Raw genomic sequence first — 15,580 nt, 5'->3', positions numbered from 1 at the left:
TTCATCGACCATGTCTTTCTTCCTTGCATCTATTATGTTGATTCCTGTCTTTCTAACCAGTAACACGCTGATTGCTGAAACGCAAGGGCCGTGGTCATTAGGGCACCCAAAAGAAAACATTTCAATGTTTTGCAAAAAAATAAATAAAAATAGTTGTTTCTTTTTGGAGAAGTACAGGTAGTTACTCCCTGTTTTCAGTCCATTTTCATCTGTTTGAAGCCTATTGAACATGACCCTTTTCTACTTCAAAACAGCACCTTCTTTGTGGTGGTTGTCTGGTTGAAGGGACAGAAATAACCACAGCGTACTGAGCTAGTCTAGCACCACGGGGCAGCACATGTAACTGGAATTACCCAGTGGTTAGAGTGAAATGTTTGGAACCCAGGGCATATGGAACACACATGTAGCACTACAGACTTTGTTAGGGTGGAATGACTATGGTTGCATTTTTTTTAATCTCATCAGCACATTGGGTTTTCATGGGGCGTGGGGTTTCCAGGCGATGTGTGTGTGTGTGTTAGTGTTTGTTTGTCAGTCATTTTTCCACATGCCAATGTGTTGTCACTTGAAATGCCAGCGCAGCCTCATCCACATACAATGGACAGGACAGTACAGGGTTGTCCCCTAGTCAATGAAACTGCCAGTCCAGGCTTGTATGTGGCATTGCAGTTAATTAAGCATTAAGGCTTGATATAGCTCGGACGTATTGTTTTAATAGAAAAAGCTCAAATTTACCAATTTAATAATGCTGGAAATGTTGTTACACTGTGCGCTACATCCATATAAATCCAAAGCATTTCTTGCATCGAACAGTCACATCTTTCATTCAGGTCAGAGATGTCCTTAGCCTGTTTCCGTTCCACATTTAGATGTGTATAATGTGTTTAGTTGTTAATAGTTTGGGGACAGGAATATCGACAGCTAGCATGGCCATTGGCCACCAACTGTCCCCCATTGCATCCGGTGAATTCTTCACTGAGCCCCGATTTAGTCAAATTTTCTCCCCAAAGCACTGAGGTTTGTGTGTGGTGTGTAGAGGGGTGGCTGGGGTTGTCACACGTGTTGCTTGACTACACACACTTAAGGCTTTGGTGATAAGGACAAGGCACTTGTGTGTGAGTGTGAAAGAGAGACCGATCCCCAAGTATCTCTAAATTTGTCAGTCTGCGTTTTCCCTGCGTCTTCTTCAGAATTTCCCTGTGACTGTGTGCATGCAAGTGTCTTTGTAGGCCTATTGGAATGCGTTTGTTGCCTTGTGTGTTCCTCCTTTTCTTGCACATCTGCTGTATCCCTCTCTGTCTCCCCCATTCATCTCTTCGTCTGTGTGTGTGTGTTGTGTGGGCCATCTGTGAGTCTGTGCTGCGGTCCAGTTAGAAAGAGAGTCAATGCCAATGGAGCAGGCCAAGTTTCCTTTAGTCTCAAATAGAAAGAGATGACCACTGAGTGAAAGAAGAGGATGACGCACGGTGAATCTGTTTATGACATCATCATCCCGAGACGGATGAATAAAGACTATTGTTTTATTACACTAATTGAATAAAAAAAATTGCACTATTTCTGTCACGTGCAGAATGTGCATAGGGGTTAACTAGGGACTCTGGGGATGGTGAAACGCTACTCGGAATGTGTGTGTGTGTGTGTGTGGTAGAAGAAGGGGGAGACAGCAGAGGAAGTCACTCAGACAGTAGTTAAACAAAGCAGTTCCTAAAAAGTGTGTAGCCCTCCACTCTGTCACAGCCTCTGAAACACAACTTTACTTTCTGCTCCTATCACTGAGCACGGGCGTAACTTCCAATAGGGCCTGGGGGGGACATGTCCCAGGATGCCACAGGATGTTTTTTGAATATCGCCAATAAGGCTAAATTAAATAAATAAAAATGTTATTGCTCCTTTTTAAGTAAATACCTGTAGTCAACTTGTGCAATATTATTGGAGATAAAGAACATTTTCGTTCTTCATTTCACCTGTCACATTATTATGTATCTTACGGTAGTCCCCAGTCACATGTGGTGTTGGTTTACAAGCACATAACGATGAGAGACCGGAGACTTGTGAGCCACTTACTGGGATGAGGCATGCGTCAGGTGATCTAATTACAGTATGGAATTCACAACTAAATGTTGGCCAGCTAGAGATCTTTTAACTATTAAGTTAACTGTCTAAAATCTGCTAAATCCTCTGCAGTTGTGCATTTGGTTTGCTAATTTCGTAGCTAGTTTACTATCTAGCTAAGTGGTTAGCTTCTTCCAAAATCAAGATTTGCTTGGTAACAGCAGAGAATCCCCTTCTGTATTAAGATCCTTGCTAGCTAATATTAGTTTTGTGTGTGCAGCAAATTGTGAGTAGAATTTTTGAGTTACTTTTATACTTGTATAGTTTAGGTCAGAAACTGTACAAAATGTTCGCAATGCGCTCGTTTGCATTTAGTTAGCATTTTCGATGAGGATTCCTTAGTACTTGTTACATTTACATTTTGTTTGCATTCTGGTACGTTTTTTGGACTTTGAATATTAGTACTTTTCACATAAATACCTGAAGTCAACTTGTGCACTAGGTAATAAATAAAGCATATCACATTCATAATTTCACCCGTTAGATAATTTTTCATTATGATGCTTACTGATACTAGTTTCCCAAAACAGCCGTTTGAGCCAGTCGTGTGTGTGTTTGTTTACAAAGAAGCACAACGAGCAAAATCAGAGCTTCGTAAGGTGAGTCATCTCTGCAGCGCAACTTAAGTGAGGTTATCAAGTTACACTTGAATGAAATTCACTACTAATGTTTGCCAACTATATATCTTAGAACTATTACGTTAACTATCTAGGATGTGCCAAAAAAATTCTCCCCAGCTGGGTTTTGCTAACTTGCTAAGTGGTTAATGTTAGCTTGCAAGATCAAGCTTCTAGGTAACAGCAGCAGAGACAATCCCCTCCTCGATTAAGATGATATCGGTTTTGGCCTCACGACTGGTGCAGCGGTCTAAGGCACTGCATCGCAGTGTTGCGGCGTCACTACAGCCTGGGGTTCGATCCCAGGTTGTGTCATTACCGACCGTCCCATAGGGTGGCGCACAATTGGCCCAGCGTCATCCACGTTAGGGGAGGGTTTGGCCGGGGGGAGCTTTACTTGGCTCATCGTGCTCTAGCAACTCCTTGTGGCGAGCCGTGCGCCTTCAGGCTGACCTCGGTTTTCAGTTGAACAGTGTTTCCTCTGACACATTGGTGCAGCTGGCTTCCGGGTTAACCCCCCCTCCCCCCGAAAAAGACTATTGGTTTTGTGCATGCTGCGAACTGCGTTTTTGAGATACTTGCATAACTTTATGAGCTGGGTCGTCTTTCCTAGTTGTAAATGTTTGCATGCACTAGTTAGCATTTACCTATCATCCCCTACGAGAATTCCATAGTACTTGTTAGCATTTTGTTAGAATTCTGGTAAGCGATGATTTTGGGGATTTTTTTCACATTTGAAGAAAATATATGCTGCCCCTTGTGTGCACTACCAGTAATACCGTAAATCCCAGGATTGCACAGGCACGGTATGGAAATCTGGATACTGCCCAACCATAATGTTGTCCCCCCCACATTTCAAATAAAAGTTACGCCCTGACCTACAAGTGTGACAAACAGGTCTTCTTCTGTAACACCTTACTAAAAGTCTTAATTCACTATGTAAGTTCCACACTGGCTCTTTCACAGTACCATGTACAGTATGTGTCTGTCCCAAATGGCACCCTATCTCCTATATGGGGCTCCCGAGTTGCATCTCAGTGCTAGAGGCTTTACTACAGACCCTGGTTCGATTCCAGGCTGTATCACAACCAGCTGTGATTGGGAGTCCCATTGGGTGGTGCACAATTGGCCCAGCGTCGTCCAGGTTAGGATTTGGCCGAGGTAGGCCGCCATTGTAAATAATAATTTGTTCTTAACTGACTTGCTTAGTTAAATAAAGGTTAAAAAAATATATATATATTAGTGCACTACTCTTGACCAGGACCCAAAGGGTGATATATATGATGCACACATACTGCATGTGGTAGATTTTAAAGCACCGTAACAGAAGCATGTAACATACGTTTTCAACATATGTTTTCATTTTTGCTCGCATTGTTTTACGTTAGGCAACACAGTTTACGGCCGATGCACATCTGTGTAAGTATTAAAGCCCTACTGCTTATGTTATATCATTCTGTTATGGTGCTTTAAAATGAGCCTCAAAGGCAGCGTGATACTTGATAAATATAGGCTATGTCCCAAATTAGACCCTATTACTGTACCTATATAGTGCACATATTTTTATTGGAGCACTATGGGACCTGGTCAAAAGTAGTACACTACATAGGGAATAGGGTGCAATAGTTAAATGTATATTATGAGCCCTGCCACAAACTCACTAAGACAGAGGTCACTGAAGAGGAAGTAGTAGCGGTGGAGGGGTCGCCATACCTTTTGACCGTTAACTCAGTGGCCCAACAAGTCTCGCTTTGTCTGTGACTCATTTAGTGGCCTGGTTTACCAGGGAAAACTTTTCCTAGTGAAGTAGCCTACAGAGGGATCCTTTCAGCAGCCTTGTAACGGTTTAGGGGTGTGTTTGGGGCGATGGAGAGGTGGAGGGGGGCAGAGAGGGGTGGAGGGAATGCACACTATGACTGGAGGCTTCAAGACTAGCGGATCGTAAATAGCCCTAGTTCCCATCCGGAACAGTTTGAGCATATATTATGAGGACATTGACTTTTTGTTCGTTTTGGTCCTCGGCAAGGGTTTTTTCGGCTGTCCATGCCACAACATATTTCCTTGAGGAAATCGAAAACTACATTCCTTCGTCTGTGATTGGTCAATAGTAGGGATTCTTCAATGAAGTGTTTGTTGTCATTCGATTGTAGACGACTCATTTTCATGCACTTTTTTTTCCACCTGAGAAATACTGCACCAAACATCTTAGTTAGATGTGAAATTGCGCTACCAAGATCTTCTCAGCAAATTGTCAAAATTAATGACAGATTTATTGAGTTATCTTAGATTACTCCAGACTCTGAGGAAGTGTATAGTGGCTACAGCGTCTCAAGATGGGCAAACAGTATTATTGACGCTTTTCTCAAAATGTTTCAATCGAATGTCTTTTAAGGGAGTATTTGGTCCTCCAATAATCGGTATCGGTGTTGAAAAAATCATAAACGGTCAACCTCTAATTAAAATATATATTTTTAAGTAGTTTCTGTCTCAGATCTGTATTCAAATAGTTCCCCTGGAAAAATGGTTAGTTTCCACACTGCATAGTTAACTATAGTTATCCTAGGTCTGACACACTCACATAGGGTCGAAGCTCAGACGCATATCTGGCAGACAGAGAGACAGACAGAGGTGGAGAATAATTTGTTCTCGCCCTCTGCATGGTGCCTACAGTGCTTTGATTAGGACTAGGTGTGAGAGTTGATATTTATCACCTTATGGTGTGTGTCCGTGTTAGTGTTTCTGTGTGACTTTTGGTGTGTGTGTGTGTGTGGGGGGGGGGGGTCTTCTGCTGTTCCCGGAGACAAACTTTGAGGAGGCCTCTTCTTATCCCAACCCTATGGAATTTAGAATTCCTCCCTTGAGTTCCATCATTCCCGCACATCCCTTGTTCCACCATCCTTGAATCCCTCTCTACGCTACTCCTTTGGTTCCGCACACCAGTCTTGAAATGCCATCATCATTTCCCGGAGTGGAGCAGGCCAATTGCCGTGTGTGTTTGTGTGTGTGTGTGTGTGTGTGTGTGTGTGTGTGTGTTTATCATAATAACAGATGGACAGCATGCCATAGCATAGATTCTCTTCCCCCAGGGTTTAGAATAGATCAAGGCTCTGTAACGTCCCAATCCGACCAAGGTTCTCCAAACGGCAAACGTTTTCCAAATGTTTACAAGCATCCAACAGGCCTTTTACAAAGTCTGTACTACAGCATGCTAAGTGAGAGGTTAAGCTATCTACTTTACCATTTGGGAGAATTATTATAATAAATATATTTTTTAAACTAGGCAAGTCAGTTGAGAACAAATTCTTATTTTACAATGAATGCCTTCCCCGGCCAAACCCTGGCCTGTATGACGCTGGTCCAATTGTGCGCCGCTCTTTGGGACTCCCAATCATGGCCGGTTGTGATACAGCCCGGGATCAAACCAGGGTCTGTAGTGATGCCTCTAGCACTGAGATGCAGTACCTTAGACTGCTGCACCACTCGGGAGTAGACAGTATATGTTAGTGCTAATGCAATTTGCGTGGGGTTGGACTCTTGGCAACACGTTGATCACTGCTTACTGCTACCAGGTGTGCAGAGTTGTCAAAGAACATCCATCTTGCTCACTGTCGAGGGAAGTAGCAGGGAGAGGGGGGATTTTGGATGAAATGTAAGCCATGCTAATAAAGTCATTTTAATTTGAGATGAGAAAGTGAGAGAGGGAGATCAAGCAAAACTTCAACTCAACCTGCTGTCTGTACGCCACATCCCATAATTACCCTATGATCGCCATGGAGATGTGTAGTTAGATACAGTGAGGTCAAGTACTATGTATGACCTGGCTAGCGCGTGTGGGTAGCAGGCTGCGCTGGTCTGAAAAACCAATCAGTGTGTGTGTGTGTGTGTGTTGTACAGTGTGTGTGCTCGTGAGTGTGTGTGTTTATCTCTCTAACTCTTTCTCTCTCTCTCTCTTGCTCTACTCCTCTTACACTCCTCTTTCTTTCCTTCTTTCTTCTCCACCCTCTCTCTCCTGGCCCACATCTAACCACACTGGCTCAGAGTGCTGCTCTCCAACTCGTGCGAAAATACAGAGGCGAGAGTGGAGATTAAGGCTTTCACAGGACTAGTATGGGGAAGACATTATTAAAGATGGATAGGAACTGTGTAGAATGGGAAGCTAATCTTTGGGTATCACATGGTATAGTATTCTCTCCTTTTCTCAAGGTGCTTTATTGGCATGATAGATTTCTATTTTTTTTTCTCTCTCTCATCCTCCTATCACCAAGGAATGCCTGGCTGTGATGTTGAGGCAGGTTGTCTGTCGTCCAATGGTCTGATGTTCTCAATCTCCTTTCTTTCTCTATTCCGCTATCTTCCTTGGAGTGAATAGTAGCCAATTGTCACCTTTCATTTTACAGAACTACATCGCACACCCACTCACGCACACACACACACACACACACATGCTCCATTCCTTCATGATCACTTTGTCCTAGGCCTCGGTTAAACTAGGCCTCTGGTAGAATTATTTTTGAAATTGAGGGTGGAAATAGGAATGGGTGTTGGCCCTAGCCTGTTCAGCCCAAAGCGTCTGTGTCTGTGTGGGTGCCTGTCTGTCTGTGCGTGTGCCTACCTGTGTGCGTGTGTCTGTGTCTGTACGTTAGGGGAGACTCTGGGCAGCCCAAACCTTAACCATGACCACTTGGTCTGGAGCTGAGAGAACTCTCCCATGAGCCTCAGCTTCTGTCTAGCCCTCAGCGGATGTAGGAATTCCCCAAAATGGGAGCAGGGGCTAGCGTTGGGAGTGACCAGACGTGGGGTGAGGTGAAAGGCAGATTGGAGAAGAGAAAGAGTAGGGAGATTGGCAGCGCTAACAGTACCATGTTTCGGTTGGTGAGAAAGCGTGAGAATATAACTTCAATGATAACAAGCGAGTTACATGAGTTGTGTTAATTTGGGCACATAATGGAGAAAAACAAATCTAAACGGTTTGCAACAGAACTTGAAAATGTACGTTTCTTAATTGCCGATTACACGTAACTGGTAACACGACACTGGTGAATAATCTGAGAACTATGTGCTATAGGTCCACTGTGGATCTACTTAGTAAATCATGACTAGAGAGCCTTCTGAGAGGTGCTAGCCACATCCTGACCACACAAGTGATGTTTCCAGAACAGTCATCCATGTCCTCTACCCAACAAAGCCCTAAAAGGATACTCGAGGGTGGGGGAGGAAAGGGGGGAAAGTGGGGTGGGTGGGAGAGGGTCTGGGAGCTAGGTGGCTATTTTTACACACACAGGCCCTGTGTAAACAGCAGATTTGGCGTTGCATCCCAAATGGCACTGTATTCCCTATATAGTGCACTACTTTTGACTGGAGCCCTATGGGTGCCATTTGGGACGCTGACTTGGGGTGACAAATCTGTTTGGCAGCATGTTTTCATTCTACTACTCCCTAAAGAGGGATGTCTGAGAGCTGTTACAATGTTGGTCAACCCCCTCTTCTCTTCTCTTAGAAATACTTCAAAGCACAACAATGTTGAATACATTTGCCAACTACTATCAACATTTATTTTTAATATTGCATAAATTATTTGCGTTCTGTAAGTTTAAGAAATATTCCCTATTGTCTTGTCATTCTGTTACAAAAACCTTTATCTTTAAGATATTTTCTAATTTCTCTCCTTCATGAGGAGGGAGGATAATGAAAAATCACAGAAGTAACAACGGTAAACCTACCAATTAGTTATATTTTTTTACTGGTAATAATGTTGTTTTATGATTTATTAAGTGATTGAAATATGTAATTCTGTTACGAAATCTGTAACAGAATGGCCGAAAAATCTGTAACAGAATAATTGCAATTTAATTGGCTAAAATGGAAAAGTATAGTAGTCACAAACCACAGTTGGGTCATCTGTCCCTGTCCTCCCTCCTGCTGGCATACTGTTATTTTCAGCTCATAATTGTGATAACAGTCTGGACAACGTCTCCCTGTGTCTCAGCATGTCACCTGTGCAAATAGAGGCGACACAACCCTTGATCACCTTTACTCCACACACAGAAATGAAAAACTCTGTCCTCCTGATTCCTGCTTACAAGCCAAAAATCTAACAGGAAGTACCAGTGAGGTGCTCAATACAGAAGTGGTCCGATGACGTGGATGCTAAGCTACAGGACTGTTACGCATTGACTCACACTGATGTAAAAAAGTGTGTGTGTTTGTGTATGTACAGTGGGGAGAACAAGTATTTGATACACTGCCGATTTTGCAGGTTTTCCTACTTATAAAGCATGTAGAGGTCTGTCATTTTTATCATAGGTACACTTCAACTGTGAGAGAAGGAATCTAAAACAAAAATCCAGAAAATCACATTGTATGATTTTTAAGTTAATTAATTTGCATTTTATTGCATGACATAAGTATTTGATACATCAGAAAAGCAGAACTTAATATTTGGTACAGAAACTTTTGTTTGCAATTACAGAGATCATACGTTTCCTGTAGTTCTTGACCAGGTTTGCACACACTGCAGCAGGGATTTTGGCCCACTCCTCCATACAGACCTTCTCCAGATCATTCAGGTTTCGGGGCTGTCGCTGGGCAATATGGACTTTCAGCTCCCTTCAAAGATGTTCTATTGAGCTCAGGTCTGGAGACTGACTGGAAGATGGAAGTTTACATACACTTAGGTTGGAGTCATTAAAACTTGTTTTTCAACCACTCCACAAATGTCTTGTTAACAAACTTGTTTTGGCAAGTCAATCCCAGAACAACAGCAAAGGATCTTGTGAAGATGCTGGAGGAAACCGGTAGCAAATTATCTATATCCACAGTAAAACGAGTCTTCTATCGACATAACCTGAAAAGCCGCTCAGCAAGAAAGAGGCCACCATTCCAAAACCGCCATAAATAAGCCAGACTACGGTTTGCTACTGCATATGGGGACAAAGATCGTACTTTTTGGAGAAATGTCCTCTGGTCTGATGAAACAAAAATAGAACTGTTTGGCCATAATGACCATCATTATGTTTGGAGGAAGAAGGGGAACGCTTGCAAGCCAAAGAACACCATCCCAACTGTGAAACACGGGGGTGGCAGCATCATGTTGTGGGGGTGCTTTGCTGCAGGAGGGACTGGTGAACTTCACAAAATAAATGGCATCATGAGGCAGGAAAATTATGTGGATATATTAAAGCAACATCTTAAGACATCAGTCAGGAAGTTAAAGCTTGGTCGCAAATGGGTCTTCCAAATGGACAATGACCCCAAGCATACTTCCAAAGCTGTGGTAATATGGCTTAAGGGACAACAAAGTCAAGGTATTGGAGTGGCCATCACAAAGCCCTGGCCTCAATCCTATAGAAAATGTGTGGGCAGAACAGATAAAGCGTGTGCGAGCAAGGAGGCCTTACAAACCTGACTCAGTTACACCAGCTCTGTCAGGAGGAATGGGCCAAAATTCACCCAACTTATTGTGGGAAGCTTGTAGAGATACCGGGGTGCAAAAGAGCAAGAGTGTAAGTAATAATATGGGGATGAGGTAGTTGGGTGTGCTATTTACATATTAGCAGTGTTATTTACAGATTGGCTGTGTACAGGTACAGTGCTATTCTGACAGCTGATGCTTAAAGTTAGAGAGGGAGATATAAGACTCCAGCTTCAGTGATTTTTGCAATTCGTTCCACTCATTGGCAGCAGAGAACTGGAATGAAAGGCAGCCAAAGCACGTGTTTGCTTTGGATGACCAGTGCAATATACCTTCTGGAGTGTGTGCTACGTATGGGTGTTGCTATGGTGAGCTGAGATAAGGCAGGGCTTTACCTAGCAAAGAGTTATAGATGACCTGGAGCCAGTGGGTTTGGTGACGGATATGTAGTGAGGGCCAGCCAACGAGAGCATACAGGTCGCAGTGGTGGGTAGTATATGGGCTTTGCTGACAAAACGGATGGCACTGTGATCGACTACTTCCAGTTTTCTGAGTAGTGTTGGGGGCTATTTTGTAAATGATATCGCCGAAGTCGAGGATCGGTAGGATAGTCAGATTTACGAGGGTATGTTTGGCAGCATGAGTGAAGGGGGCTTTGTTGCGAAATAGGAAGCCGATTCTAGATTTCATTTTTGGATTGGAGATGCTTGATGTGAGTCTGGAAGGAGAGTTTACAGTCTAACCAGACAGCTAGTTATTTGTAGTGGTCCACATATTCTAGGTCAGAACCGTCCAGAGTAGTGATGCTAGTTGGGCGGGAGGGTGCAGGCAGCAATCGTTTGAAGAGCATGCACTTATTTTTTACTAGCATTGAAAAGTAGTTGGAGGCCACGGAAGGAGTGTTGTATGGCGTTGAAGCTCATTTGGAGTTTTGTTAGCACAGTGTCCAAAGAAGGGCCAGATGTATACAGAATGGTGTCGTCTGCGTAGAGGTGGATCAGGGAATCACCCGCAGTAAGAGCGGCATCATTGATATATACAGAGAAAAGAGTCGGCCCGAGAATTGAACCCTGTGGCACCCCCATAGAGACTGCCAGAGGTCCGGACAACAGGCCCTCCGATTTGACACACCGAACTCTCTGAGAAGTAGTTGGTGAACCAGGCGAGGCAGTCATTTGAGAAGCCAAGGCTATTGAGTCTGCCGATAAGGATACGGTGATTCACAGAGTCGAAAGCCTTGGCCAGGTCGATGAAGACGGCTGCACAGTACTGTCTTTTATCAATGGCGGTTATGATATCGTTTAGGACCTTGAGCGTGGCTGAGGTGCACCCATGACCAGCTCGGAAACCAGATTGCATAGTGGAGATTGGTGGGATTCGAAATGGTCGGTGATCTGTTTGTTAACTTGGCTTTTGAAGGCCTTAGACAGGCAGGGCAAGATGGATATAGGTCTATAACAGTTTGGTCTATAGAGTGTCTTCCCCTTTGAAGACGCCTCTACCATAACACTACTCCAACGTCATTTTAAAGAATTTGGCAGTAGGTCCAACCGGCCTCACAACTTCAGACTACGTGTAGCTATGCCAGCCCAGGACCTCCACGTGGCTTCCTCACATCTGAGACCAGCCACCCAGACAGCTGATGAAACTGTGGGTTTGCACTAGAGGTCGACCCATTATTATTTTTCAGTGCCTATACTGATACGGATTATTGGAGGACCAATTAATACCGATTAATCTGGTCGATTTTTGTATATATATATATATATATATATATATGGCATTTACAACAATACTGAATGATCAATGACTCTTATTTTAACTTAATATAATACATAAATCTATTTGGTCTGAAATAAATAATAAATTAATTCAATTTGGTTCAAATAATGCAAAAATACAGTGTTGGAGAAGAAAGTAAAAGTAAAAGTGTAAATATGTGCCATGTAAAAAAGCTAACGTTTAAGTTCCTTGCTCAGAACATGAGAACATATGAATGCTGGTGGTTCAAAATTCCCAGTTCTTCAATATTCCCAGTTAAGAAGTTTTAGGTTGTAGTTATTATAGGAATTATGACGCGTCAACTATTTCTCTCCATGCCATTGTATTTCATATTCCTTTGACTATTGGATGTTCTTATAGGCACTTTATTATTGCCAGCCTAATCTTGGGAGTTGATAGGCTTGAAGTCATTAACAGCGCTGTGCATCAATCATTGCTAAGAGTTGCTTGCAAACGCAGAAAAGTGCTGTTTGAATGAATGCTTACGAGCCTGCTGCTGCCTACCACAGCTCAGTCAGACTGCTCTATCAAATATCAAATCATAAGCTTAATTATAATATAATAAACACACAGAAATACGAGCCTTAGGTCATTAAAATGGTCAAATCCGGAAACTATCATTTCAAAAACAAAATGTTTATTCTTTCAGTGAAATACGGAACCATCCGTATTTTGTCGACAGCGCGGCAACCCTATTACGGAACGCAAAACCGGCTGCCATCGTCAAAACAAACTCTGAACCAATGACATTAATTTAGGGACAGGTCGAAAAGCATTAAACATTTATGGCAATTTAGCTAGTTCGCTTGCGCTTGCTAGCTAATTTGTCCCATTTAGCTAGCTTGCGGTTGCTAGCTAATTTGTCCTGGGATATAAACATTGAGATGTTATTTTACCTGAAATGCACAAGGTCCTCTACTCCGACAATTAATCCACACATAAAACAGGGGCCGAGCTCCTTTCCATCCAGGACCTCTATACCAGAGGAAGGCCCTAAAATTGTCAGACTCCAGCCACCCAAGTCATAGACTGTTCTCTCTTCTACCGCATAGCAAGCGGTACCAATGCACCAAGTCTGGAACTAACAGGAACCTGAATAGCTTCTATCCCAAAGGCATACGACTGCTAAATAGTTAACCAAATAGCTACCTGGACTATCTGCATTGGCCCTCCTTTGCACAGACTCTTTTGACTCATCACCAATGTTCCCTCACATTTTTTCGGAACTGAGCAAATTTCCAGTCTGCTGAGCGAAACTTGAATATTGTGAAAATGTTTCTGACGAGTGTTTACTGTGAAAATTGAGGCTTTACCCTCTTTAAGCTACAGTTTTAAGTGGCCAAGTAGGCTACTGTGGCTATTTGATCATATCGTAAGCCTACCAGAGTGGCCTACCATCAAAAACAATGGAGAAAAATGCATCCCATAACATTTTGCTGTTCTATCATTCAGCCTACAGTAGCCGCAAATGTGTGGTGTTCAATGTTGGCCTACATTCCATGATACTTCTGAAAAAAAAAACATGCAGGGCTTGACATTAACCTGTTTATCCACTTGTCCTTCAGACAAGGAGGTGACTGAACATTTTGTTTGATGCAAGAAACCACTATACAAATTAAAATGAATTATTATTCCATTATTACAAAGAATCAGACAAATGATGCTACTCTTTGCCTATTGGCTTATTCAAGACCGTCTCAAAATACAACACTGCCCCTTTAAGACATAAAAAAACTTCTTTACCTGAGCTATAACTTGGCTAATAACTCACTAACTAGCAAGGAATATGAACAAATCTGCACAAGCGCATCTACTCACGACTGCTCATGCTGTCCAGTTCAAAGTGAATGGCACAGATCCATGTTTGGTAATAGCTATTTGCATATAGGCCTACTGCAGCTCTGATTGGTTTTGGTGCACAGGTCTGTGTGCTGAGTCATGCATGTCAATGCAATAGAATCATACTCCAATGCGTGCTGCCTGCAAGACTGCATAGTTCATTTTGTTTCGGTATGCTACATTGAAAGGGGATAATATTGCGTTGATTTGAGCACAATTCCCACAGCGAAGCAAAATGTTGATAGTGTTAACTAAAGGGGAAAACGAGACAGTTGAGTGAAGTTCAACCTCGTGCTTCTCTGCGTGCGCTGATATTCCATCTGTGCAGCAGTGGAGTTTAGAGGGAACATTGCTCACCACATATGCTGCTGCTACTGCTTATCGTCGATCTTGTTGCCTAGTCACTTTCTCTCTCCCCATATGTACATATCTACCTCGATTTCCTCGTACTCCTGCACATCTACTCGGTAGAGGTACCCTGTGTACAGTATATAGCCAAGTTTAACACTTATTGTGTTTTTTTCCCCTCATGTCATTATCTTTCTATTATTGTTTTATATTTTCCTCTCTGCATTGTTGGGAAGGGCCCATAAGTAAGAATTTCACTGTTAGTCTACACTTGTTGTTCACAAAGCATGTGATAAATAACATTTGATAAAAAAAAATTCTCTCCAGTTAATGTCACCTCTCCCCGGGTCTCACGGACCCCTACCCATGAGCCCTCTCTCTTTTCATTTATTGTAACCACCGTCCTCACCCATTGAGCATTAGAATACTAGCCACTGTATGGAACAATACCCAAACATGCAGAGGAGGATATTGCATTCTTCTACCTTTGTGTACTTAAATCACAATGAATACATCACATCCATAATTATGCATTCCTGTTAATACAGATCAGAGATTCAGACCCATGATGTCATTCTGTTAGCGTTATTCTGTTATGTAAGGGATAAACGGTGACGTTCTGTACATGACCAAATAATGTACAAATACAATTTGATTACCTTAATGGGTGACGCAGCGTAGTTCATTTTTCCATGATAATATACAGAACAGAGGATCAGTTTGATATTTATGGATGCGAACCAGTTGTTCTGTGCCATTCTCGCTGGCAACGCTCTTATCCGTTGCTTGCTAGCCAGTTAGCCACGGTTAACACAATTATGACGTCTGCAACCAGAATAACAGCAAAGTACTGTTTTCTATGGACATTTAATTTGGATACGTCCATAACGATGAGCTGATAATGTCCGATTTTTGCTTGGCATAGATAGAAAAGTCTGCCTTCTCGTCAGGACATTCGTCAACACTGATTGTTAATTATGAAGAGATTGCATTGGATATCTAACACGAGGCTAGAATATGACAACCAAATTGAAAATTATCAGTGGCTGAAAACAGCTGGTCAAACTAGAAACATAAACATGTGGGAAGAGTTGACAGTTTTAGCGGTGGAGGGAACCGGAGAAGTTCATGTTCATCACTCACCAAGTTGGTCATAAGATGCACCCCCCCCCAAAAAAAATATGTTTCCTCGTTGGACCTGTGTTTCCAATGTTTCCCATTTCAGTTTGTGTAGTTGCTGGTTTAGCTTTCTGTAACTTTGTTGGAAGTAGCATGTGTAGGCACATATTGCGTCAGGATTGCAAGGTGGCTTTTCCAACTGTCCTTTTCCAACTGTCCCGTTATCTGGTGTTAATGTCCATTCTAGAATGCCCTTCTAGCCAATTAGACACGAGTATTCAACAATGCTGTGGTATAACAAGTGTTAATCCACTTCACTTACTGTAGTTCAGTACCCAAAATAATAGATTGT

General features: G+C 42.6%; 1 protein-coding gene across 1 annotated transcript in view; it reads left to right on the top strand.

The window, feature by feature from the left end:
- Positions 1-15,580, top strand: part of LOC139367912 (ankyrin repeat and BTB (POZ) domain containing 2b) — a 161,390-nt gene that overhangs the window by 27,454 nt on the left and 118,356 nt on the right. The window lies entirely within an intron of this gene.

This window comes from Oncorhynchus clarkii, chromosome 2 (genome assembly GCF_045791955.1).
Source record: "Oncorhynchus clarkii lewisi isolate Uvic-CL-2024 chromosome 2, UVic_Ocla_1.0, whole genome shotgun sequence".
Classification (NCBI taxonomy): Eukaryota; Metazoa; Chordata; class Actinopteri; order Salmoniformes; family Salmonidae; genus Oncorhynchus; species Oncorhynchus clarkii.
This window is presented reverse-complemented; position numbering and strand designations above follow the sequence as displayed.